This window comes from Narcine bancroftii, chromosome 2, assembly GCF_036971445.1.
Source record: "Narcine bancroftii isolate sNarBan1 chromosome 2, sNarBan1.hap1, whole genome shotgun sequence".
Lineage (NCBI taxonomy): Eukaryota > Metazoa > Chordata > Chondrichthyes > Torpediniformes > Narcinidae > Narcine > Narcine bancroftii.
The window spans coordinates 346,310,435-346,335,645 of NC_091470.1; the positions used below are offsets into that span (position 1 = coordinate 346,310,435).

Sequence of the window (25,211 nt, forward strand, 5' to 3'; positions counted from 1 at the left end):
CTCCACAGATTCTGCCTGACCTGACAAATTTCCCAATTTCACTTCAGGCATGCCTATTTTCTATTACTATGCCAGATGTGTGAATCCTAATCTGTTTCCTTTTCTAACTGAAAATATCTCACCCCTAGTTCAGGGATGTCATTTTTTAAATTCACTTATGAGGCTTGCACATTGCTGTCTAGTCTAATACATTGTCAATCCTTAACTTCCTTTGTGAAGCTAATAATTGCATAAAATGCTGCTGGAAGAATTCAGCAGGTCATGTAGCATTCATGGAAAGCAATAGGCAAAGCTTTCATGAATGCTGCAAGACTTGCTGAGTTCTTTCAACATTTCGTTATATTGTATATTGTTATCATTCACCAGCACCTTCAGACTTCTTGTTTAACTGATGCAAAACTATTGGATATGCTGGTATTTCAGACAGTCCTTGAACGTATAAAAGGTCACCCCAAAACCAGGGGTCACCTTATAAGCAAGTATAAACTCTGAACCTTAACAGTGAAGTCTTAGGTGCTGCCCTGTGCCAAGTTTAAAATCCGAACCTTAACAATGAAGTCCCCCCACTGGGTCCATCTGCCTGCTGTGACTAGGTCTATATAGGATCAGAATAACCTGTTAAAGGACGCAAAAGTCGTTGATTTGAAAATATGAGTATAAAATTTAAACCATTACTGGGCAATTTGTTTTTAAAATAGTGGTTCTCAACCTTTTACTTTCCACTCACATACCACTTTAAGTATTCCCTATGCCATCGGTGCTCTGTGATTAGTAAGGGATTGCTCCAGTTTAAGTATTCCCTATGCCATCGGTGCTCTGTGATTAGTAAGGGATTGCTTAAGGTGGTATGTGGGTGGAAATAAAAAATTTGAAACCACTCTCTTAATTGTACCTAATTTTATGTGGACAGTTTCATAACTCCAAAGGAAATGGGCCAATGACAATTTTTCTCAAGCAAAATATTTCAGTAACAATTGGGTCCAAAGCAGTGATTCTTAACCTTCCCTTCCTACTCACATACCACCTTAAGCAACCCCTTACAAATCACAGAGCACCAATGGCATAGGGATTACTTAAAGTAGTATGTGAGTGGAAAGAAAAAGGTTGAGAACCACTGCTTTAAAATATTGTGAATTAATATATTAAATGTGCCTAGCAGCATTAATCCACTGGACAGCAGTAAGTGCCAGACTTGGGGTAGTCTTCTACAGCGAGTATAGCTGAAAATCTACATTTTAGGTGGAAATTCAGGGGTCATCTTTTACCCAAGTTGTCTTATACAGCGGCATATAGGGTAATGTTCTGATTTGCTGGAGGGTGTGCAGCAAGGGATTGTATGTACATCTCAACAATGATTTCCATGGTCATGAGCAGCCATTGTGAAGGGGATGGAAGGATATTCTCAATTCGCGGTAGCATGGGGCTTGGGAAACTCATGTCTTTCTAAGTTACGGTGGGTGTGTGTTAGGGAGAAAACCAATGCAAGCTGAATTAGAGCAGAGCAAATGAATCAAACATAAGACTTAATGCTTCACATGACACTAGATGTATAATTGGGAGGGAAAATTGGAGGAGTAAGTGCTGAGAAAGAAACGCAAGAGGGTAATTTCACTTTCTAATGTTTCGGAGTAAGTGGCAAGTAAACAAACTGCAGGAGGAACTCAACAAATTGAGCAACATCTGTGGGAGGAAAGGAATCGTTCACATTTCAGATCCAGATTTTAATATCTTGCATCACCATTTTATTACTCCTCTGTGAAGTCCCTTAAAAGCATGCCAACTCTTTAGAAGTTTCACATTAGATATGATTGATATACCTCTCTGTCATTCTTGATTGACTCATGAGGTGTGCATTCTTCCATTTCCAGTTTTGGCTCCTGAACTAGCTGTCTTGGGATGTGATTGAAGCTGTTATCCTTTTTATTTTTCCTTTTGTTGAAGGTGTGATTAATCTGCTCCTGTGGGGAAGGTAGTTCAGTCAAAGGTGGTGCATGTACTTTTGTGGTGCTACGACCACCATCCTACAGCAGGGGGTGATCTCTGTACCTGCGGGAAGACCACCTTAAGGGGCTGACTACACCTGGCCAGCTGTTAATCAGCCGACCTGAATATAAACCTGAGCCGGCCCCTCCTGAGCCAGTCACGCAGGGAGCCACCAAGGCTTGAACTAGTGTTCAGACTTTTTTTCTGGAATAAAGCCTGTTCCACAGTCTTTTCAGTTTTGTGCCTGTTTGCTGCTACCTCAGTGCACCACAACTTTGAAGAAGTTAGTGGAAGAGGAGAGAAGGTGAGGGTTGAGGTGGAAGTGACAGAATGAAAATTCACCACAGGCTGAAACCATCCTGAAGCAAGGATTTTTTTTTTGTTTTCTGAACTCATTCAGTCCTTGCCCATGAGTTCTTGAGTGTGGAGGCTGGGGATAGGGATGATATTCTCGGTGGAGGTAAAAACATTGGCACAGGATGCAAATGGGGCATTAGTGGATGATGATTATGGATGGCATGGCTAGTGTAGCTGTTAGCACAATGTTATTACAGCACCAATGACTTGGGTTCAAATCCAGCGCTGTCTGTCTCCCCATGAAATGTGTGGATTTTCTTCAGATGCTCCAGTTTTCAGCCACCCTCTTAATGTATGGGGTCGACACATTAATTGGACTTTTTTGGGCATCACAGAAAGGCTTTCGGCATTGCTGTATTGTTAACAAAATCCAATGAGCCAAGGAGCATTATGGTTCCACCCCACACAATGAACAATAGATGGAAATATTTTGCAGGTGGCCTCCAAGTTTTGATGACTGAATATCATTAATGAAACAGTGAGAATCTCAGCAGTGGAGGGACCCACATGGGCTGTGGGCGACATGGTCGGGGGGACCCACACTGGAGACTGGTTCATGGGAACCAGGTATTGGAGCCTGGATTTGATCAGGTGCTGAGGGCAAGAAGAAATCCTGAAGGGCCGTGGATGCTGAAGGCTTCCTGATTGTGATGGAGGTTTGGATCTGAAGCTCAGGTAGCCATTGAATTGATTTTAAGTCGGTGCAGTTACAGAGGCTGTGGGATTTGCACTGGAAGCAAATCCACGGAACTCAGTGACGCTGAAGAGACTCCTTTGCTTTGCTTTCTCCCACGGTAAGATGACACTTTTTTTCTGCTTTACAGCAGGCAAAAAGAAATGTTGTGCAATATGATGTACTGTCCTATCACAGGACACTAAAGGAATCTCGAGTCTTGACCAAAGTGGAAAAAAATAAATGACTTTTTAGAAAGGCCTTTACATTTCATCTCACTTTCTACTTCTACATGCCTATAAACTAGCAAAGCAAGCCAATATTACACTCTCCAGAACTGTAATTTAACAGAATGCCATACGTTACACATCTATACCACCACAAGCAATACTTTAAAAATATCAGCTCTATTGTTTAATTGCGAGTCAATAGTTTAAAAGCAAAATTCACAAGTCCCCAACTGCAGGACATACATAAGTGAAACAAATGTGAATTTAAAGATGAAACTATCAAGTGTCAAATGTTAAAATCTGTCCGATCCCTACATATCATATGCCTTGGTATTGTCATTGAGAAGTTCAGACCGACATTTCATTTGAAAACATTACAGTATCAGTGATAGAAGATCAGGTTCATGAAACATAAATTTTCACCACTTTTAGGGAATTAAACAGTATATTTTTGCAGGAAAAACACTATTTGGTCAGGACCTTCTTTTGCATGTATTAAGTAAAATGTGTGAAAATATACATTAGAGCGTCTGCCAATTCATATTTCATGTAAGCAAAATGTTGCTTTTTCCAGTCTGAAAACATGATTGAGTTCTTTTTTATTTTCTTAGTGACACAAGATTTTGTAAAAAAAAAGGAAATAATTCATAATTTCTAAAGTTACATTTAATAGTGTAAATCTGTTAGCATTGATAAAATGTTGAAGGCTAGTCGTTTCATATGAGTTTATTGCACTGATATGGAGAAACTCTCTCCAGAAATAGACTTGGCATCAAAGGATATTGTTTTAAACTCATTAGCAGAAAAAGAAAATTAGAGCTGCTAAGAAGAGAACACATTTTTTAAAAGAAGGTTGTGATGGCTTGGAATGCATACATTAAAATAATGAATTAGAGCCCAAATATATATACATAAGAATACATATCTGCAGAGAGAAAACATATGTATTGGAATAATTGGAAAGCTTTTACCATGTGCAAACATGGGGCATATGGTTCTCCATCTGCACGATGTAATTGTATGATTCCATGGTTTATTAAATAAGCCTCTATATCAAAACATCTTAGTGATATTCCTGTTCCCATGTAGACATGTCTGGTCTAGCTTGAAGTTTTAGAGACCACAAAGTTCACAGACTGAGTTGATGTACTTAATACCACTCAAGGCAGTAGTTGGTGAATTTTGACTTCCTTCCCTTATTCATTTATTATTTTTCATGTTAGATCATAAGACTCTAAGACATAGGAACAGACATAGGCTATTCAGCCCATCAAGTCACCCTATCAATTTAATCCCGAGCTAATCAATTTTCCCACTGCCTGACCTTTTCCCCATAATCTTTGATGCTCTGGATAATCAAGAACCCATCAATCTCTCCCTTAAATACACCCAATGACCTGGCCTCCACCACAGCCTCTGGAAATATATCCCGCAGATTTACCACTCTCTGGCAAAAGAAGTTCCTCCACATCTGTTCTACGGGATGCCATTCAATCCTGAAGTTGCGCTCTCTTGTCCTAGATGCTCCCATCATGGGAAACAACCTTTGTACATCTACTCTCCTTGTTTTTCAACATTTAAAATGTTTCAATGTGATCCTTACTCATTTCCTAAATTCCAACGAGTACAGGCAAAGGGGTGTCAAACACTCCTCATATGATAATCTTCTCATTCCTGCATTCATCCTTGTGAGCCTCTTCTGAACCCTCTCCAACTTCAGCACATTCTAAATTTTTAGTAAATTTATACACACAGCACGGTAACAGGCCCTTTTGTCCCATGAACCTGTGTTGCCAATTACACCCAGTTGACCTACAACCCCCAGTACATTTTGAAGGGTGGGAGAAAACCAAAGCCGCTGGGGAAAACCAATGCAGACATGGAGAGAACTCACAAAATGTCTAATTTGTAAATATCTAAAAAAGTGTATATTAGAAAGATTAAATTTTGCATGAAGCAAGTAAAGGGTTGGGGGGGGTTAACTACAGATTATCGTCATATCACAGAACAACATGATCACAACAGAGAAGTATAAAATATCTTATATAAGAGAATTTTACGTGCATTATTTGTATAATTTTTGTATTCAATATTATTTTTGGACATAGAATGAGTTATGATTTAATTTTTTAAATTATTATAATTGTAGAATTCAATACCCTGAATGAGATGTTATGTAATAATTGTGGTCATGCTTCTAATTGATACGTGATATGTATAGCAGATAGCAGATGCTTTAAGAATTATTTTCCAGAACTCGATAGACTCAGGATCAGTACCCCATTATTTAAAAAGGGGGGTAGAGAAAAAGCGGGGAATTATAGGCCGGTGAGCCTTACATCAGTAGTGGGCAAAATGATGGAATCCATTATTAAGGATGTAATAGCGGAGCATATGACTAGCAGAGAAGGGATCGGACAGAGTCAACATGGATTTACAAAAGGTAAATCGTGCTTGACAAATCTATTGGAATTCTTTGAGATGGTGACAGGTAAAATAGATGGGGGAGAGCCAGTGGATGTGGTGTACCTGGATTTCCAAAAGGCCTTCAATAAGGTCCCACATACATGTCTACATGCAAAATCAAGGCTCATGGGATTGGGGGCAAGGTATTGATGTGGATTGAGAACTGGCTGGCAGATAGAAGACATAGAGTTGGGATAAATGGCTCATTTTCTGAGTGGCAGGTGGTGACCAGTGGGGTGCCACAGGAATCTGTACTGGGACCCCAGCTGTTCACAATTTACATTAATGATCTAGACGAGGGGATTGGATGTAATATCTCCAAATTTGCAGATGACACTAAGCTAGGAGGGGTTGTGTGCACGGAAGAGGGGGTCAGGAAGCTCCATTGTGATTTGGTTAAATTGATGGTCTGGGCAGATACATGGCAAATGCACTACAATGTGGATAAATGTGAGGTTATCCACTTTGGTAATGCAAACCGGAGGGCAGATTACTATTTGAATGGCAATAGATTAAGAGATGGGGAAGTGCAGACAGACCTAGGGGTACTTGTACACCAGTCTCTGAAGGAGAGCATGCAGGTACAGCAGGCGGTTAAAAAGGCAAATGGTATGTTGGCCTTCATATCAAGAGGGTTTGAGTATAGGAACAAGGATACCTTACTGCAGCTGTACAGGGCCTTAGTGAGACCACACCTGGAGTATTGTGTGCAGTTTTGGTCACCTTATCTAAGGAAGGGTGTTCTTGCAATGGAGGGAGTGCAAAGGCGATTCACCAGGCTGATACCATGAATGGCAGGAATGACTTATGAGGAAAGATTGCACAATTTGGGATTGTACTCGCTGGAGTTTAGAAGATTGAGAGGGAATCTCATAGAGACATATTAAATTCTGCCAGGACTGGACAGAATGGATGCGGAAGGGATGTTTCCAATGGTGGGGGAGTTCAGAACCTGGGGCCATGGTTCAAGGATAATAGGCAAACCATTTAGGACCGAGATGAGGAGGAATTTCTTTACCCAGAGGGTGGTGAATCTGTGGAATTCATTGCCACAGAGGGCAGTAGAGGCAGGTTCATTAAATCTATTTAAGAGGGAATTAGATCTATTTCTTCAGTATAAGGGTATTAAAGGTTATGGAGAGAAGGCGGGGACGGGGTACTGAACTTTAAGATCAGCCATGATGTCGTTGAATGGCGGAGCAGGCTCGAAGGGTCGAATGACCTACTCCTGCTCCTATCTTCTATGTTTCTATGTTTCTATATGATATTATTTGATTTATGTTATCGTTAGTATTCATAGTGTAAAAGGTTTTTGTTAAACTAAAAAAAAATAAAAAAGGAAAGGAAATGAATTCATAGTGGAATGAATTTTTCCCCTTTCTGATCCAGGAACAATGATTTGCAATGAATTACTGCATTGTTAAAGGAGTGGTATTTAATATTAATTCTGAGTCCCAGTGGGAGATTAATACAAGTCCTGAGTTTTATACTGAGAATTTAATGAGCAATTTTAAAATGCAAAAAAAAATTCTTAAAACTTGTCAGGCAAAGGACTAGAAGCCATTTAAGTGATATACTTGGGGAACTTCTGGAGATTAGTAATTTATGGTATACCTCTTCATTTCCTCAATTTACTTGCCGATGTGTGCATTGGTCATGGCATATGCTGTAAATACTGTTAGTTTTGTTTTGATACAATGTTGCCAAACCTTTTTATTGGGAAGTTCTCATCCACGAGGGAAATATATGATTAATAGATTTGATCTGGAGATTATTTTGCTTATCAAAGCACATTTGTAATGAGACTTGTGTAGGAGATCTTTACTAACATTGACTTAGTACATAGAGGACTGATTGAAACATGAAAATTTGCAGACACTGTAATTGTAGTAAAAAGACACCAAAATGGTGGAAGAAATCAACAGGACAGATATTCGAAAAGAATGCTGCATATTATGTATATCAGAGAACTCTCCAATAAATCCATGATGGTCATTTGAGAGGTTTTGAGAGGTTAATTAGGGAGCAAATTCAAGCAGAAATTAGGCCCACTTCAATTCACCCATTGTCACAGCAGGTCAACAGTACCAGTAGATGTTTTTTTGCTGGCCTTCCACTCTGTGCTAGATCACCACAAGAGTACCTACATCAGGCTGTTCATTGTTCATTGACTGCAGCTCGACATTCAACAACATCATACCAGCAAAACTTATAATCAAACTCACAAAGGTGGGACTCTGTTCATCCCTTTGCAACTGGATCCTGAATTTGTTTATCGGCAGACCCCAATCAGTGAGGATCAGCAAGATCACCTCTTCCTCCCTGACCAACAACACAGGTGTACACCAAGGCTAGATGCTTCTTTGCATCCTATGTTCATAATTGCATAATGAAATTCAGTTCCTTTGTGGTCTATAAATTTGCTGATGGCTGACATGACAAGTCAGAATACAGGATGGAGATCACTAATCTGGTTGTTCGGTATCAGAGCAGCAATCTTGGTCTCAATGTCAGCAGGAGCTTATTGTGGATTTTGCAAAGTTGAAGTCAAGGCACCATGCACCTGTGTTCATTGATGGGACTATGATGGAGAAGGTGAGATCCTTTAAGTTTGTGGGAGTCCATATATCAGAGACATTTCCTGGAGTCAGTACATCAAACCAACTATGAAGAAAGAGCATCAGTGCCTCATTTATCTGAGAAGATTTAATATGTAGCCAGATTTCTATCAAAATTGTGGAAAGTATATTGACTGGTTGCATGACAGTTTTACCTTGAATGCTCAGGAATGCAGAAGGCCACAGAAAGTGTAAACTTGGCTAAGTCCATCACAGGCACTGACCTCCCATCCAATGAAGTTGCCTCAAGAAGATAGCCAATATCATAAAGGAGTCCCATCACCTTGGTCACATCCTCTTTAGGCTGAAGGTGCAGATATCTAAAGGTTTTCAGGGTCTTGAACCCTAACCATCAAAAGATCTGTCTTCATGTTTTATCTTATACTAACTGTAAATGTATATATTTATCTATGTATTGTTATTTTTAGTTTTCTCTATTGGTGTATTTAATGTACACTCTCATAGATTGTGTATCTTTTGTATTTGTTTGGCTGCAGAAAGTAAGAATTTGCATCTGTACATCGTACCTATGTACAGCAGAATCCCCATTATCTGGCACGGGGATCGCGGATGCCGTTTATGCAAATTTTCCAGTTGACTGGGACACAATGGGATACAATGACTAAGTAATGCACCTGAATTAAGAATACACAGTTTAACAGACAAAAGACAGTGTAAAATGTAAAGTAATTTGAAAAAAAAAACACGTCGGTATTGTTGTATTTACTTTAATCAAGTAATTCCTGTAGATTACAAATTTCAATTTGAATCCTGGTTGCTGGTCCTTTGTAACAGTATTGCGCTAGCTAGCCGCTACACTAACCATGCTGCCATCATAATTAACCCATCCTCTCCTGTTTACCTTATTTATATTAATAAAGTTAAAGATTCTTATAAGATAAGGATAGGGAGACACTTTTGGAGAGTCGCCCCAACAGCGAGTGGCATCGGCTGGCTCTTCACCCTGAACAATGCCATTTTGATTCGTAAACGGCAATGAAGAAGCATACCGGAGGGAAATAGATCAGCTCATTGAATGGTGTATCGACAACAATCTTGTGCTCAACATCTCCCACAAGGAGATGATTGTGGGCTTCAGGAGGAAGTCATGGGAACATGACCCAGTCCTCACTGAGGGCTCATTAGTGGAGAGGTCAAAAATTTCAAATTCCTGGATGTCATCATCTCCAAGGATCTGTCCTGGAGCCTCCACATTGATGCAATCACAAAGAAGGCTCACCAGCGGTTATACTTTGTGAGGAGTCTGATGAGATTCGGTATGTCACTGAAGATTCTTGTAAACCTACAGTGGAGAGCATTCTGGCTGGTTGCAAAACTGCCTACTATGGAGGCACCAACTCTCAGAACAAGAATAAATGCCAGAGGGTTATTAACTCATCCTGCAACAACACAGGCACCAGACTTCTTTCCTTAAAGACACCCACCACCCAGGCTATGCCCCCTTCACTCGGCTACCATCAGGAAAAAGGTACAGGAGCCTAAAGATGAGCACTCAATGGCACAAGGATGGCTTCTTCCCCACTGCCATCAGATTCCTGAATAATCAATGAACCAAAGACTCTGCCTTTCTTTTCATTCCTTATTATTTTTATTTTTTAAAGTAATGTTGTAAAATGTTTATGATACGAATGTTTCCACTCCTGACGCTGCCGCAAAACAACAAATTTCATGACATGTTCGTGACAATAAATTCTGATTCTACTGTGTTGCCGGGTTTGACTGGAGCACTTCACTGGTTGAATGTTTGCTCCATCTTCACCAAGGGGTGGTAAATTGCTGCAGAGAACACTTACTTTGACAACTTTATACTTTATAACTTTCATTTAAAATTATATTTATTTATTTAAGTATTTATTTCCTTGATTTTATTTTTTCCAATTGTTTGGATTTCTGTTGACTGAATTCCATATAATGGGGATTCTACTGTATATGACAATAAGCTCTCATTACACATTAAAGAACAATGACTTATTTCACAGATCAATGTTATCAAACTTAAGACGTAGTATAATTTTTCCTTACATACTTCTTCAAAAATAAATTAGAAAGAGAAAAGAAAGAAGGAATTAAATCATAAATGCATTTTGTGATACACCAATAAGATCTGAGCAGCTGATTAAAAGTCACTTCACCATAAGTCAAAACAAAAACTTCACACCATATTTCTTCTTCTCTTTGGCTTGGCTTCGCAGATGAAGATTTATGGAGGGGGTAAATGTCCACGACAGCTGCAGGCTTGTTTGTGGCTGACAAGTCCGATGCGATGATGAAAGCCTGAATATATTTTATGGCAGGTCAGTGGTGTTTTCTCATTGAAGGGAATACCCTTCTACCATCAGAATCCTCAATGACAAAGTCAATCAGAGACTCATTTAAGGACCTTTACTTGTGCACTTTATTGATATTCTTTGTTCTCTCTGTATTATGCAGTCATTTTGTTTACATTCTTTATCTGTTTACATGTTGATGCCGTGTACAGTTTATTTTTGCACAAGTGGTAATTCCGCCCTCAGGAAAAAAGGAATCCCAGGCTTGTATGTGAGGTCATGTACGTATTCAGACAATAAATCTGAAATCTGAATTGCAAGAAGTAGCAAAGGGCTGTGAACATTGGTCAGGCCATCACACATAGCTTGTCATCTCCATCAGCTCCATTTGTTACTCCCATTGGCTTGGAACAGCAACAAACACATTAAAAGAGTCATCCCAACCCAGCCACACTCTCTTCAACCCCTGCCTCCAAGAAAAAGATTCAAAAGAATGAGATATTTCACCACCAGATTCGAGGACACTTTCTTTTCCACCATTATCACACTCCTGCACGAACTTCAAAATGGTGAAGTTATGCTGCCTTTGCGACATACTGATGATCTCTCACTGTAACACTGTACTTTAGTACTGTGTCTTACCTATTGCAGCATATATGTCTAACTGATCTGTTTGGAAAGCAACCATTGCAGCTTTGTATGTGTGACGGTGAACTTGAATGTGATTACTTTAATATCTTTGTGTGTTTGAAAGAGAAAAGAGTTGAGAGTCAAATCTCAAAATATTGAAGGGACAACTATCTTAGACTGAGAAAGTAGAGACAGTGATCACAGCATAACCTGTATCTGAACAGAGAAGTAGAAATTCATCCATCTTTCATGTTAAGTGGATGCTATTGAATAAAAGGAGTTTTCTCTCAATGAAATTCTGACCCATTTAAGCCTTAAAGTCTAGATTGTATTTAAGAGCATTTACCCTTCTTCAATGCAGATTCACCGGGCAAATATCTATCCGGCCTTCCTGCCCTTTTTACAAACTACTATATACACATTGGCATAAACACCAAATAAATATCTATGGATTCCTCTGGCATCACTAAGGGGGTGTGAAGGGTGTGGACTGCACTGGGTGACACAATCGGTGTGGTGGGGGGGCAGTGACACCAAAATGACAGTCTATAAAACTTTTGTGCAGTATTTCAGCATAAATTTATTTTTTAAATAAAAGTATCCCTGTAGTTAGTTATAAGAACAAAGAAACATTTTTTTGTAAGCCCAGCTTGCATGTAACAATATACCTACAAGGCTAAAATTCAATGCTAATTTACTTTTTGAACCTTCTAATGTCCTCCGGTCAGAGCTGTCATTATTACCCAATTACGATGACACTTCAAATCACCTGGTTTCATCTACACACGCAACAAGCATGCGCTGTTGTTTTCGTGGATGCTGGTGTTTTTATATTTGTTGCATTTGTCAAATTTTCTGGTGTTTTAGCTACAATATTGTGGTAATTAATATTTATGAACCCATATCAATAACCTTTTTGAGAATGTAGTAATTAAAGAAAAGGAGAAAAATCAAAAAAAGGCTTCCACTCAGTTCCTAATAATGTAATTCGATGTAGAAAGATTTTACAAAAAAAATTGTTGTTAGTGTTCCATATAATCTAAGAGATATTACATTTGAGCAATTTACAACTATATTTATCACACATTATTCTATAATTTTACAACTATATATTGCATATACATTTAGGCATATTAAAGATATAATTTTAATTTTGCTAGATATTTATCTCACTAATATTGCCATTACATTCAGTGATATACAGCAATTATGATTTACTAGTAACATTAGTATAAAAAAACATTTCTAAGGATTCTGTAAGGTCTGGTATGGGAGGAGGTCCATGGAGGAGAGGGAAGGGGGTGGGAGGACACCATTGGGTGACACCAACCCTAGTGATGCCACTGGTGGATCTTGGTATTGACTCAGCTGGTGCATACCCGTGGAGTCCACGGAGCAGAGATAGAGCACTCCCTGTGGGGTCAAACCTCACAGTCTGACTCTGTACAGGCTTTAAATTACTTATTAAAAGAGTCAAGGTTGGCTTATTTTAAAATCCCGTGACTGCGGAGTCTGGGCCTAAGATGGTGGCAGCTCTGTTTGGCAGTGGCCCAGTGTGGTTATAGACGCCTGGAAACAGAGGACTGACTCAGGGCTGCAGAAATGGGGATACCACTCCACCTCCCCGTGAAACAGGGGAGATGACACCATGGGACAGTTACCATGGTGGTGGAGCAGCGAGGGGCCCAGCAGCTGAAGAACACAGATGGTGGCTGTAGGTGACTTGAGGTAAGGAACCCATGTAGGCTGCAGGATGCTGGTGACTGGCTCGAGACTGGCTGGAATGGTACCAGATATCGTAAATGGGATGCGAGTGGGTGCTGAAGGGTTCCTAATCATGTCAGAGGTTTGGATCTGGAGCTGAGGTTGTTGAAAGATCTGGACTGCAGGTTGTGTGGCGGCACAGGCTGTGGGAGCACTGAAGGTAAATCCATGGACACTTGGTGATTCTTGGGGTGGGGGGGGGGGAAATCCCTTTTGCTTCTCTTTGTCTGTAAGGAGTGCCAGGCAATTTGTGCTGATGGTGTATCTTTGTCTGCCTTACAGTAGACTAAAACAAGTGCAATTATTACATCTTTTTTATTACATGACAATAAATAGATCTTTCTTTTGAATATTTTATTTAAATCAACATGTATAAGATAATAACAAACAATAATAAATCACAATATTACAGTGTTAAAAGATATATTCTGAGAATATATAAAAGGAAGAGAAAAAACTAAAAAAGAACAAAACTAAAAAAACCCTAAAATCCTCCCCCTTAATCCAATAATTAATTATAAAATCCATAACATAGCTGCATAATAAATTGGATTGCATCAGATGACACTCAAGGATCCCGAAAATATCATAGTTATTACTCATTCAGCGTAAACTTCACTGGTCAGGAGGATTAAAATATAAATTATAATTTCAATCTCATAATTCTAGCATACAGTCTCCAAATTTGGAGAATTAAGTAAAATTTACCCCTTAAATTATAAGTAATTCTTTCTAAAGGAATACATCTTTGAATCTCTGGTTGGCATCTTTCTAATGTTAATGTAATATCAGATTTCCATGTTACAGCAATACATTTTCTTGCTATTACTAAGGCCAACCTAATGAATTTTAATTGAGAATTTGACAAAAGTAATTTAGGAATAATACTTCAACATTTCCTAACAACAATAATTGAGGATTTAATGGAAAAGTCACACCAGTAGTTAATTGTAAAAACTTACTAATAGAAACCCAAAAAGAATTAACCTTTAAACAAGACATTGTAGAGTGAAAAAGGTTCCAATTTATTTTCTACATCTAAAACATTGATTTGATAAATTCGATCTCCATCTACTCAATTTCTGAGGTGTGATATACAATTGATTTAAAAATTATAATGAAGTCATCTATATCTTACATTAATAGTGTTAGCCATCAGCCTGAAGAAAACTGAGGTCCTCCATCAGCCAGCTCCCCACCATGACTACCAGCCCACCACATCTCCATCGGGCACACAAAACTCAAAACGGTCAACCAGTTTACCTATCTCAGCTGCACCATTTCATCAGATGCAAGGATCGACAATGAGATAGACAACAGACTCGCCAAGGCAAATAGCGCCTTTGGAAGACTACACAAAAGAGTCTGGAAAAACAACCAACTGAAAAACCTCACAAAGTTAAGCGTATACAGAGCCGTTGTCATACCCACACTCCTGTTCGGCTCCGAATCATGGGTCCTCTACCGGCATCACCTACGGCTCCTAGAACGCTTCCACCAGCGTTGTCTCTGCTCCATCCTCAACATCCATTGGAGCGCTTTCATCCCTAACGTCGAAGTACTCGAGATGGCAGAGGTCGACAGCATCGAGTCCACGCTGCTGAAGATCCAGCTGCGCTGGGTGGGTCACGTCTCCAGAATGGAGGACCATCGCCTTCCCAAGATCGTGTTATATGGTGAGCTCTCCACTGGCCACCGTGACAGAGGTGCACCAAAGAAAAGGTACAAGGACTGCCTAAAGAAATCTCTTGGTGCCTGCCACATTGACCACCGCCAGTGGGCTGATATCGCCTCAAACCGTGCATCTTGGCGCCTCACAGTTTGGCGGGCAGCAACCTCCTTTGAAGAAGACCGCAGAGCCCACCTCACTGACAAAAGGCAAAGGAGGAAAAACCCAACACCCAACCCCAACCCACCAATTTTCCCCTGCAGCCGCTGCAACCGTGTCTGCCTGTCCCGCATCGGACTTGTCAGCCACAAACGAGCCTGCAGCTGACGTGGACTTTTACCCCCTCCATAAATCTTCGTCCGCGAAGCCAAGCCAAAGAAAAGAGATTTTGCCAGACTTGTTGATTTATTATTGTGTCTAGATCTTGTTCCCATCTTTCTTTTGAATTAAACAAACCTAATTTAGGTGTTTGTTCTTGTAACAAAATATATGCTCTTGAAATAAATTTTTTTGTCAATCCATCAATTATAATTTTCTCCAAATTTAAAAGATTTTTAAAAACCATATCAGATCCTAATTTCTCTCTTAAATAGGCTCTTAATTGAAAATAACAATATAGCATGTTACGAGGAATATCATATTTGATTTTTACTTGATCAAAATACATCAATCTATTATTACCATAACAATCTCCCAATTTTGAAATTCCTTTATTGTTTCAAATCTTTAAAAAAGATTATCTTTTGAAAAAATTAATAAAGGATTAATTAATGGTGTTTTTAATGAAAGATCATTTCCATCAATTTCCTAACTTAGCTTTATTCCAGATATTAAGCAAATGTTTTAATATTGGACCATCTTCATCTATTGTTATTTTGGCACCCATTTATAAATAAACTCCTCTGGTATAATTTATCTTATTTTGTTTAATTCAATTTCCACCCAGGATGGTTTAAATTTTACAAACAGGGAGACTAAACATCTTAATTGTGCTGCCTCATAGTAATTCTTAAAGTTAAGAAGTTGGAGTCGCCATTGTTCATATTTCCATGTTATCTCTTTTTATGACTTTCTTACCATTTTTTCCTTTCCAAATAAATTTCCTAACTTGTTTATTTAAATGTTGAAAAATTTTTTGAGGTATAGAAATAGGTAAAGTTTGAAATGAATATTGAATTTTTGGAAAAATATTCATTTTATTGCAATTTACTCTTCCAAATTTAGGCAAATTTACCCATTTCATTAAGTATTCATCTATTTTCTTAAATATTGGGTTATAATTTAATTTATATAAATTTTTCAAATTATTATCAATATGTATACATAAATATTTAATCTTATCCGTCCATTTAAATTGAACTTCTTTTTGATATTGTGAATAATCTCTTTGTACCAATTCCATACTTCACTTTTATATCAATTTATTTTATACCCTGAGATTTTCCTATATTCTAACAACTGACTATTAAGTCTTGGTAATGTTAATTGTGGTCAAGTTTAATACACCATCAGCAAATAAACTAATTTTATGTTCAGTCTGATTTATTTCAAACCCTTTCCACTGTCAGTCATCTTGAATTTTTTGTGCAAGTGGCTCTATAGCTAAAACAAACAAAGCTGGTGATAAAGGGTATCCCTGCCTATTGGATCTGGCTAAATTAAAAGATTGAGATATCTGTACATTTGTTATTACTTTAGCTTTAAGATTTCTATATAGTGCCTTAATCCAATTTATAAAGTTTACACCAAAGCCAAATTTACTCAAAACCTTAAATTAAAGAGTCCCATTCTAACCTATTGTAGAGCTCATCGAAAGAATCAAAGACTTGTTGATCAAAACCAAGGCTTTTATTAGCAAAAGACAGGAACTCTTCACAGGTAGCCGACCAGTCCGGAATGATCCGACCTGCCTAGGGACACAACCCTTTAAGGCCCAGACAGTAGGCATTGCTTAGCTCTCAGCCAATCGCTGTAAGCACAGTCTAGATACTCTAACTATATACACTATATACATTGGTGATAGATCTGTACTATCACACCTATCAAAACCCTTTTCTGTATCTAAAGCTACTATAACACTCAATTTTTTTTTCTTTTGCATTAAATGGATTACACTTAATAACCTTACTATATTTTCTGAAGTTTGTCTATTTTTAACAAACCACGCCTGGTCCATATTTATCAATTCAGGAAATATCCATTAATCATATTAACTAATATTTTTGCTATAATTTTATAATCAACGTTCAATAAAGATATAGGTTTATATGAAGCTGGTTTTAATGGATCGCTATCTTTTTTAGGCATATTTAATTATTGTGGTGGAAAATGTTTCTCGAAGATAATGCTGTTCAAAAGTTTGTTCTATTACTTTAATAAATAATTGAATCAATAAATCTTTAAATTCTTAATAAAATTCAACTTATTTTGTAAACTATTAAGTGCATCATAAACCTCTTTTTAAGTAACCATCTTTATCTTCAGTTCAATTTAGTAATATGAATTGTGACAAATATTCATCTATAGCCTCCTCATCATATATATAACATTTAATAAAATTCCTTAAATACATCATTTTTTTGTGGTTTATATGTTATTCTGTTGTATTGCATTAATTGTTCAAGAAGATTATTATGCTTTTAATTGCCAAGATTTGTGATCGTTCCTTTAATTCATTATATTTCTGCTTAGACCGTAGTATAATTTTCTCTGTTCTCTATATTAACATTGTATTATATTGTAATTTTTTATTAACTAAACTTCTATATTTATTCTCAGATGATGATGTTTGAATTTCCTTTCCATTGATGTTATTTCCTTTTTCAATAAATCTATGTCCTTTTGAAGTTTTGAAGAATACCATGATTTTTCCTGTTAAATAAGCTTTCAACGCATCCCAAATTATAAGCATATCTTCTATTGAATGCAATCTGGTATCACAGAACAATTGTATTTGTTGTCTTACTAAAATAAAAATTGGCCTTTTCATTAATAAAGAATTTAATCTCCACCTATAGACGAAGGGTTGCTTTTAATCATCTTTGGAGTCTGTTGTTGCCATTTTTAAACATGAGGACCAGAGTTGAGCCAAGGAAAGTCAAAGAAGCTATTTTTTTTTTTCTTTGGCTTGGCTTCGCGGACGAAGATTTATGGAGGGGGTAAAAAGTCCACGTCAGCTGCAGGCTCGTTTGTGGCTGACCAGTCCGATGCGGGACAGGCAGACACGATTGCAGCGGTTGCAAGGGAAAATTGGTTGGTTGGGGTTGGGTGTTGGGTTTTTCCTCCTTTGCCTTTTGTCAGTGAGGTGGGCTCTGCGGTCTTCTTCAAAGGAGGCTGCTGCCCGCCAAACTGTGAGGCGCCAAGATGCACGGTTTGAGGCGTTATCAGCCCACTGGCGGTGGTCAATGTGGCAGGCACCAAGAGATTTCTTTAGGCAGTCCTTGTACCTTTTCTTTGGTGCACCTCTGTCACGGTGGCCAGTGGAGAGCTCGCCATATAATACGATCTTGGGAAGGCGATGGTCCTCCATTCTGGAGACGTGACCCATCCAGCGCAGCTGGATCTTCAGCAGCGTGGACTCGATGCTGTCGACCTCTGCCATCTCGAGTACCTCGACGTTAGGGGTGTGAGCGCTCCAATGGATGTTGAGGATGGAGCGGAGACAACGCTGGTGGAAGCGTTCTAGGAGCCGTAGGTGGTGCCGGTAGAGGACCCATGATTCGGAAAGAAGCTATAATCAGGCTGAAAAGCCATAATAAAACAGTAAGAGACATTAGCTAAACCTCAAATGTTTGGAGGATAATTAAGAAGGAAGATCATTCTGTGAGCTCGGTAATCGCAAAGGGACTGGGATTCCAATGAAGATCTCCACTGCTGCTGACAAGTGAATTCCCATCATCATGAAGAAAAATCCCCAAACGCCTGTTGACAGATTAGAAACACTCTTCAGGAGCCAAACTTTATGAACAGAAATACAGAGGCTACAGAGCAAGATGCAAATCATGACAAATGTGGCATGCCTTGGATCTTGGGCTGCTCCTTTATGCCTCCACACTTTGCTCTTGCCGTCTCTTTGTTAAAGGTTAGTCTTGATGCCTTCTGTCTACAAGATCTTTTTTCCAAAATTTGACAGACTCTTTTAAATACTTCTTTGCCAACTGTAGCCTGTTTCTATGGCTAACTAGTGATTTGTATCTTGCAGTGTAGCCACTGCATTCTGTTCATGAAATCTTCTGCAGACAGTTGTCATTGACTTATCTAAACTTGCTCCTGAAGAGTGCCTCTTTCAGCCAACCCATTTAGCTGTGGGTACTCTGGACTGCTAGTGCTGTGGTTTAAATCCCACGTTGTTGCAAAGTGTCTGAATTTCTCACTGGTGAACTGAATGCCATTGTCCGACAGTATGGGGGATCCCATGCATTGAAAAGTGTCTTTTTAACTTGATAATGACTGGCAATGAGGTGACGTTGGGTAAAAGGTCTATCTCAAACCATCCAGAGTATGAATCGACAAGAACCAAAGACTGTTGACCATGCCATTTGAAGATGTCTGTCGCCATGGTTGACCAGGGGAAGCCCAGCACCATGTGAAGCTGCAGCGGCTCTTTCAGTTGGTGCGGTCTGGTGCTATTGCACACCAAGCAAGCTTGTACCCCCTGTCTATGTTCTCACTCATCCCTGGTCAAAATACTATGTCTCTAGCCCTGTGTTTAGTTGCCTCTGCCCCTGGGTGCCCTCTGTGCAGGATGTTGGGATAAATGTTTTGCAGTGAACTCGGAACTACTGCCCTCAGTCCTTTCATTGTGATTCCATCATGGATGTGTAATTAGTCCCGGAATGGGAAGTAGGGTTGCATTTCAGGTGGAAGGCTGCATTGCTTGTCGGGCCACCTGCCCTTGATAAAAGTGCTCAGGAGCCTCAAAGTTGTATCTTCAGCCATGTGCTGTCTCCATTCATCCAACTAGGAGGAGGAGATGTGATTTACTGTCATTATATCAAGCATGTCCTCTTCCTCTTCCTCAGCTTGCTGGATTGTGCATTTTCTGGGAGCACGAGATCGCGCATCGGCACTGTGCCTTTCTTTTCAGCACTTGTAAACTAAAGTCACACTGTATTTCTGAAGCCTGAGCATCATTCTCTGAAATCGTGCAGGGGCCACATGGATTGGCTTTTTCAGAATTGTGACCAGAGGTAAGTGGTCTGTTTCTATGGTCACTGGTCTACCATAAATGTAGTTGTTAAATTACGAGCAGGCGAAAACTACTTCCAACAGCTCCTTCTCTATTTGAGCATATCTGGTCCCCGTGGTGGTGAGCGACCTGGATGCGTAGGCCACTGGTTTCCCATCCTGCACCCAGATTATACTGTGATGCATCACAGGTTAGCATGACTGGTCTGTATATATCGTAGTGTGATAGAACAGGTGGGCACAATGTATGCCTTTTTAATGCGTGGAATGCGTTTTATTGTTGCTCCTGCCAGGGCCAAACCACATCTTTATGCATCAACTGCCTTAGTGGGACGGTAAGATCACTAATGTTCGGCATGAACTTGCTCAGGTAGTTGACCATGCCCAAGGAACATTGTAGCATTGTCATGTCTGTTGGTATCGGCATTTCACTCATTGCTTTAGTCTTTGAAGGATCCGCCTTCAGGCCTTCTCCTGTGAAAACATGGCCCATGTTAATGACCTGGTTCAGCTGAAACCTGCACTTATGGGGATTGAGCTTAAGATCAACCTTCCGGGGTTTGTCAAGTATCTTTTTTAAAATTTGCATCGTGTTCTTCCAAGTTTTTGCCACCTACGAGTATGTCATCAGCAATGATGGCACAGGGATACCCCACAAAGATTTGCTCTATTGATCTTTGAAATACTTTGCTGGCTGAATTGATTCCAAATGGCATTCGCAGGAATCTGTGTCAGCTGAAACTCGCGCTGAAATTGGACAGCAGTGATGACTTGTAATCGTTTGATTTGCCAGAAGGAATTCTTTGCACTTAAAACTGAAAAAACGGTTGCGTTGGCCATCTGCATGGAACTTCCTCCACGGTACGCATTGGATGGTGTTGTCGTTTTAAAGCTGTATTGAGGTCTCTTGGGTTGATGCAGATACGGCATGCCAGATGAACCATGGACCTCACTTCTGAGTTGAGCCGCATAGAGTATGTCACTGGCAGTTTTCACATTTCTTTTGTAAAAAGGTCACTGTACTCAGAAAAGATTCTGTGTGTCAGATCATCTTCAGCCGGACTTATCTGGTACACCTCTCTGCTGAACAAAACAAGACTATTGTCCTTGCTTGAGCTCAGGCCCAGCAGAGGCAGGAGATGAAAAAAGTTAGTATGCATTGTGCCGTCGGTTCTACTTTTGCTGCCCCTGTATGCTACTAGACTTGTGGATTTGGAGTATGTAATGACCTGTTCTGATTTCGTCAGTAGGTTGAATGTTCTTCGTGACATGACGTTGCACTTGGGTCCAGTGTCAATTTTCATGTCTATTGCTTTACCATTGATCTTCATTGTTAGAAATGATTTGTTTTCCTCTGATTCTTGCTGGGTCTCCTGCCATCTGCAGAATCAATCCATCAATGTAATACTCGACATCCGAGTTGGTTTGTCTCTACTCAGGTTCCAACTGGTTAATCATCTTTCTGTATCTGGGTCTCAGGGTTAGTTGCTACCAGGCTCTACAGCATCTGCTGAAATGGTTCAATTTCCGGCATGCTCTGCATTGCTGGCCAAACGCTGGGCACATCACTCGTCTTGCCACATGGTCACCGCCACAGTTACCACATTCCATCCTGGGTGAGAGCGCAGCAAGGCTTGGTTGCCTTCATCTTCTTCTGGCTTCCAGCTACTGTCTGTTCGTAGGTCCTACCTGGAGTGCATCTATGCTCATGCCTTGTTGCTGTGGAAGGGCTAACTTTCTGCTGTTCTCTTCCATGGTTTCGTAAGCCAGACATGTGGAGATGGATTTTGTGAACGGTAGTTCTTTAACACGCAGCAGTGCCTTTCTCATGCTTTTGTTGTAGATGCTGCAGACCATCCTGTCTTTAATTAACTCATCACAGAGCATTCCGAAGTCATAGGAATTTGGCATGATTTTTTAGGTCGCTGACATACAATTGAATTGACTCACCAGGCCTCTAGTTTCTCTAGTTTCCTTTCCATCATTAAGTTCTTTTGTGGATTGCACATTTCTCAAAACTTTCTTTTTAAACACTCGGGGTCCTCTCTCGACTCAGCCGGGCTGATAACAATACCGCCTTCAAGTACCTAATTTGCATATACAAATGACCTTTCCCATTTGATGTCCTCAGAGCCCGCTAAATTTAGTAAAATGTATGCTTTGACTCGGGCAGACTTATCACTATGCGCTGGCGCAATTAAAATGTATTCTTGTTCAAATATGTGCTAATTCTCAGCCACATTGCCTTCTGAATCTGTCTGCCATTATGGTGCAGTCATAAATGTGTTCCAAACGTGGTGGTGGTTACTCACCTTTCACTTGAGGCTTCAGGTTCAGACTTTTGACACCATGTTTGTTGATGCATTGAATAACTAGACAACACAAAACGGCAACCTCTGACAAATGCTTTACTGCTCAATTCAACAATACAATACAATGTATACAGGAGCCCCTGGAAATGGCATCTGCCACCAACCAAGCTCTGTCTCCTTTTTCAACTAGCGTGCTTCGGGGGGGACTCACATTTGCACAATAGCATCTTTGCGAGTACGGGGTGCGGATAGTCAATAGAAGTGCTGTCTACAGGCCTCAACCTCTTTGAGCCAGATCCCCATAACCTTCAATTGTCACATTAGACAGAAGTAGGAAGGGGTTGATATCAGTTGCGTACAGCTCAAAGAGGAGCTTGTGTCATGGTACAACCTCCAAAAGGACTGGCAGCCTTTTAAAACATTAATGATTGTTCACAACTAATACTGCAATACCACATACAGTATGTAATCACTTACTATATTCAACTCTCATTGAAGAGACAGGTGAATAAGTTCAAGGAATGATGGGTTTGAGTTTGATATTTTAAAAAGTTACTTTCTATCCAAAGTATTCATGGTTGTAAAAAAAAAATTCAATGTTTCACATCAAAACTGACATCTCTATTGGAACCATACAGTGTGCTGAGAGGTAGAAATTCCAGGCCAGGGCAATTGCCAAATTAAGACCAAAGACTGATAGAATTTTGTTAACCAGAGTCATTCAAGGATATACATGAAGACAATTAAATGAAGTTGGGTCACAGATCCAACTCAATCTCATTCAATGGTGGAAGTAATTTGTCAAGTCAAGTGAAGTTTATTGTCATCTGATTGAACAAGTACAACCTGATGAAACAGCATTCTCAGTTCCTCAGTGAAAAATATGCAGACATACAACCAGACATAACACACAGGCAGATAAACAATACAGATACTCCCTGACTTACAACTGTAATTGGGACCAAAGTATTGGTCATATCTCGAAATAGATGTGTTAGAAATTTGCCCATGCGTGTTGAGTACTGAATTCTTAAAGCAAACTTTTTAATCAAATGTTGTATTTGACAAACTATTAAAGGGATACAGGGCATGTAAGAGCCAAAATGTGAATACTTTGTTAGTTGACATCCTGAGATCCATAGGCTGGGTGTGGCTATCTTGATTGCTGTGTGCACGCACGAGTCTTGGTTGGCATATTGGAGATTGGTTGGCACATGCACGAGAGTTAAGCATCCTGATGATATTGAATTCGTGCTCTTAACTCTCACGTGTGCTGCAACCAAACTCCAATATGCCAACCAAGACTCGCGCGTGCACACAGCAATTAAGATGGCCGAGCCCAGCCTATGGACCACAGGATGCCTGAGCCCAGCCTATGGACCACAGGATGCCGACTAACAAAGTAAGTATGCACACTTGGCTTTTGCATGCCCTGTATCCCTGTTATAATTTGTCAAATACAACATAAACTGTTAATTTTATATTTTTTCTTATATTAAAAAAAATTAATGGTACCTACAGATGGATGCAAGTCTCAAATCAGGGAGTACCTGTACCTATGCAGGACTCGTATTCATTTATACTAATAAATAAATAAATATTGTTTCATAAATATGAGTGTCTCAGTTGGTTAGGGTGAGCAGTTCCTTTGGTCGTTCAGTGTCCTCACTGTCCGTGGGAAGAAGCTGCTCCTCAGCCTGGTGGTGCTGGCCTCGGATATTCCTGTATCTCTTTGCCAGTGGAAGCAGCTGAAAAAAGTTGTGTGCAGGTCGGAAGGGATCTTCAATGATTTTGCGCGCCCTCTTCAGACAATGATTCAGGTAGATCACATCGATGGGGGGTTGGGAATGGGGGGGGGGGTGGAGGAAGAGTTCAGTGATTCTGTTATGAGGTTAAAATAGACAACTCTTCTGTTGATGCTTTCTAGTTCTGTTGAAAGGTTAATGGTTTTATTCTCTGGTACATCCATGCTTGCTGAGCAGTTCCAACACTCTCTGTTTATATTTATCCATGAACCATAACTTGCCTGACCTTTTTTCCCAAAAGCGACATTGAAAGATTAATTTAGTTCTTGCTTCCAGCATAATGTCCCATAGGTGGCACCCAAGCTCCATTGCTCGAATTTGAGTTGGCTTAATACTGCAGGAAAATTGCTGGATTAAAGCAATACACAGTTCATTTTTTTAAAAAAGCATACCCCCAAGGCAATCAACATAAATGGGCTATTTACACACAAAGCCTTTATTTCTTCTCATAAAAGGTTACTGGAGTCTCACCAACAGACAGGCAGAAAATCCCGCAGAATTGCCACAGTTATTAAATAAATGTCTTGCAACCCATTGAAGCTGAGGTTCATTTTGGTTCCATGCTCATCCTTTGGTTGTAATACTTGTTATGCTATAACGTACACTTCTGGAGAAATGGCAAATGTGACATGATCCTTGTCTTTCGTATGCTGAAGTCCAAAGCATTATATAACATGAAGAGAATTAAAATTAATAAAAAGAAAACACAGGCTGGGAATCTGAAATAAAAATAGAAAATGCTGGAAAAATTCAGTAGGTCAGCTAGAATTTGTGGAAAGAGAAATGCTGCAAGACCATCACACTGAGCACGACCTTCCCACCCCCCTACCCTACCCTCCCCCCAGGTCTGCGCATTTAGCTACTGCTGTTCCCCCTGTTGACCCATGACTGTCCAGCTAAACACAACTCGAACCACATCATCAAGTTTGCAGATGACACAACCATGGTGATCCTGATCAGTAAGAATGATGAGTCAGCGTACAGAGATGAGGTGCAGTCACTAACAGACTGGGGCAGAGGCAACAATCTGTAACTGAACGTTAAAAAAAAACAAAAGGAATGGTTGTCGACTTCAGGATGGCCCAGGGGGACCACGCTGCACTGATCATTGATGGCTCAACCGTTGAGACCGTCAAGAGTCTTGACCGTCAAGTGCACTTGGCGGAGGATCTCACCTGGTCCATAAACACCAGCTCAATAGGCAAGAAAGCCAGCAGTGCCTCTGCTTC

At 39.8% G+C, this 25,211-nt stretch overlaps 1 protein-coding gene across 2 annotated transcripts in view; it reads right to left on the reverse strand.

The window, feature by feature from the left end:
- The window catches only part of LOC138752811 (uncharacterized), a 49,506-nt gene that overhangs the window by 23,568 nt on the left and 727 nt on the right, over nt 1-25,211 (reverse strand). For both annotated transcript variants that reach the window (XR_011350962.1, XM_069915449.1), the window contains exon 2: nt 1,818-1,958. The gene's annotated coding sequence lies outside the window, so the exon portion shown is untranslated. The remainder of the gene's footprint in view (nt 1-1,817; nt 1,959-25,211) is intronic.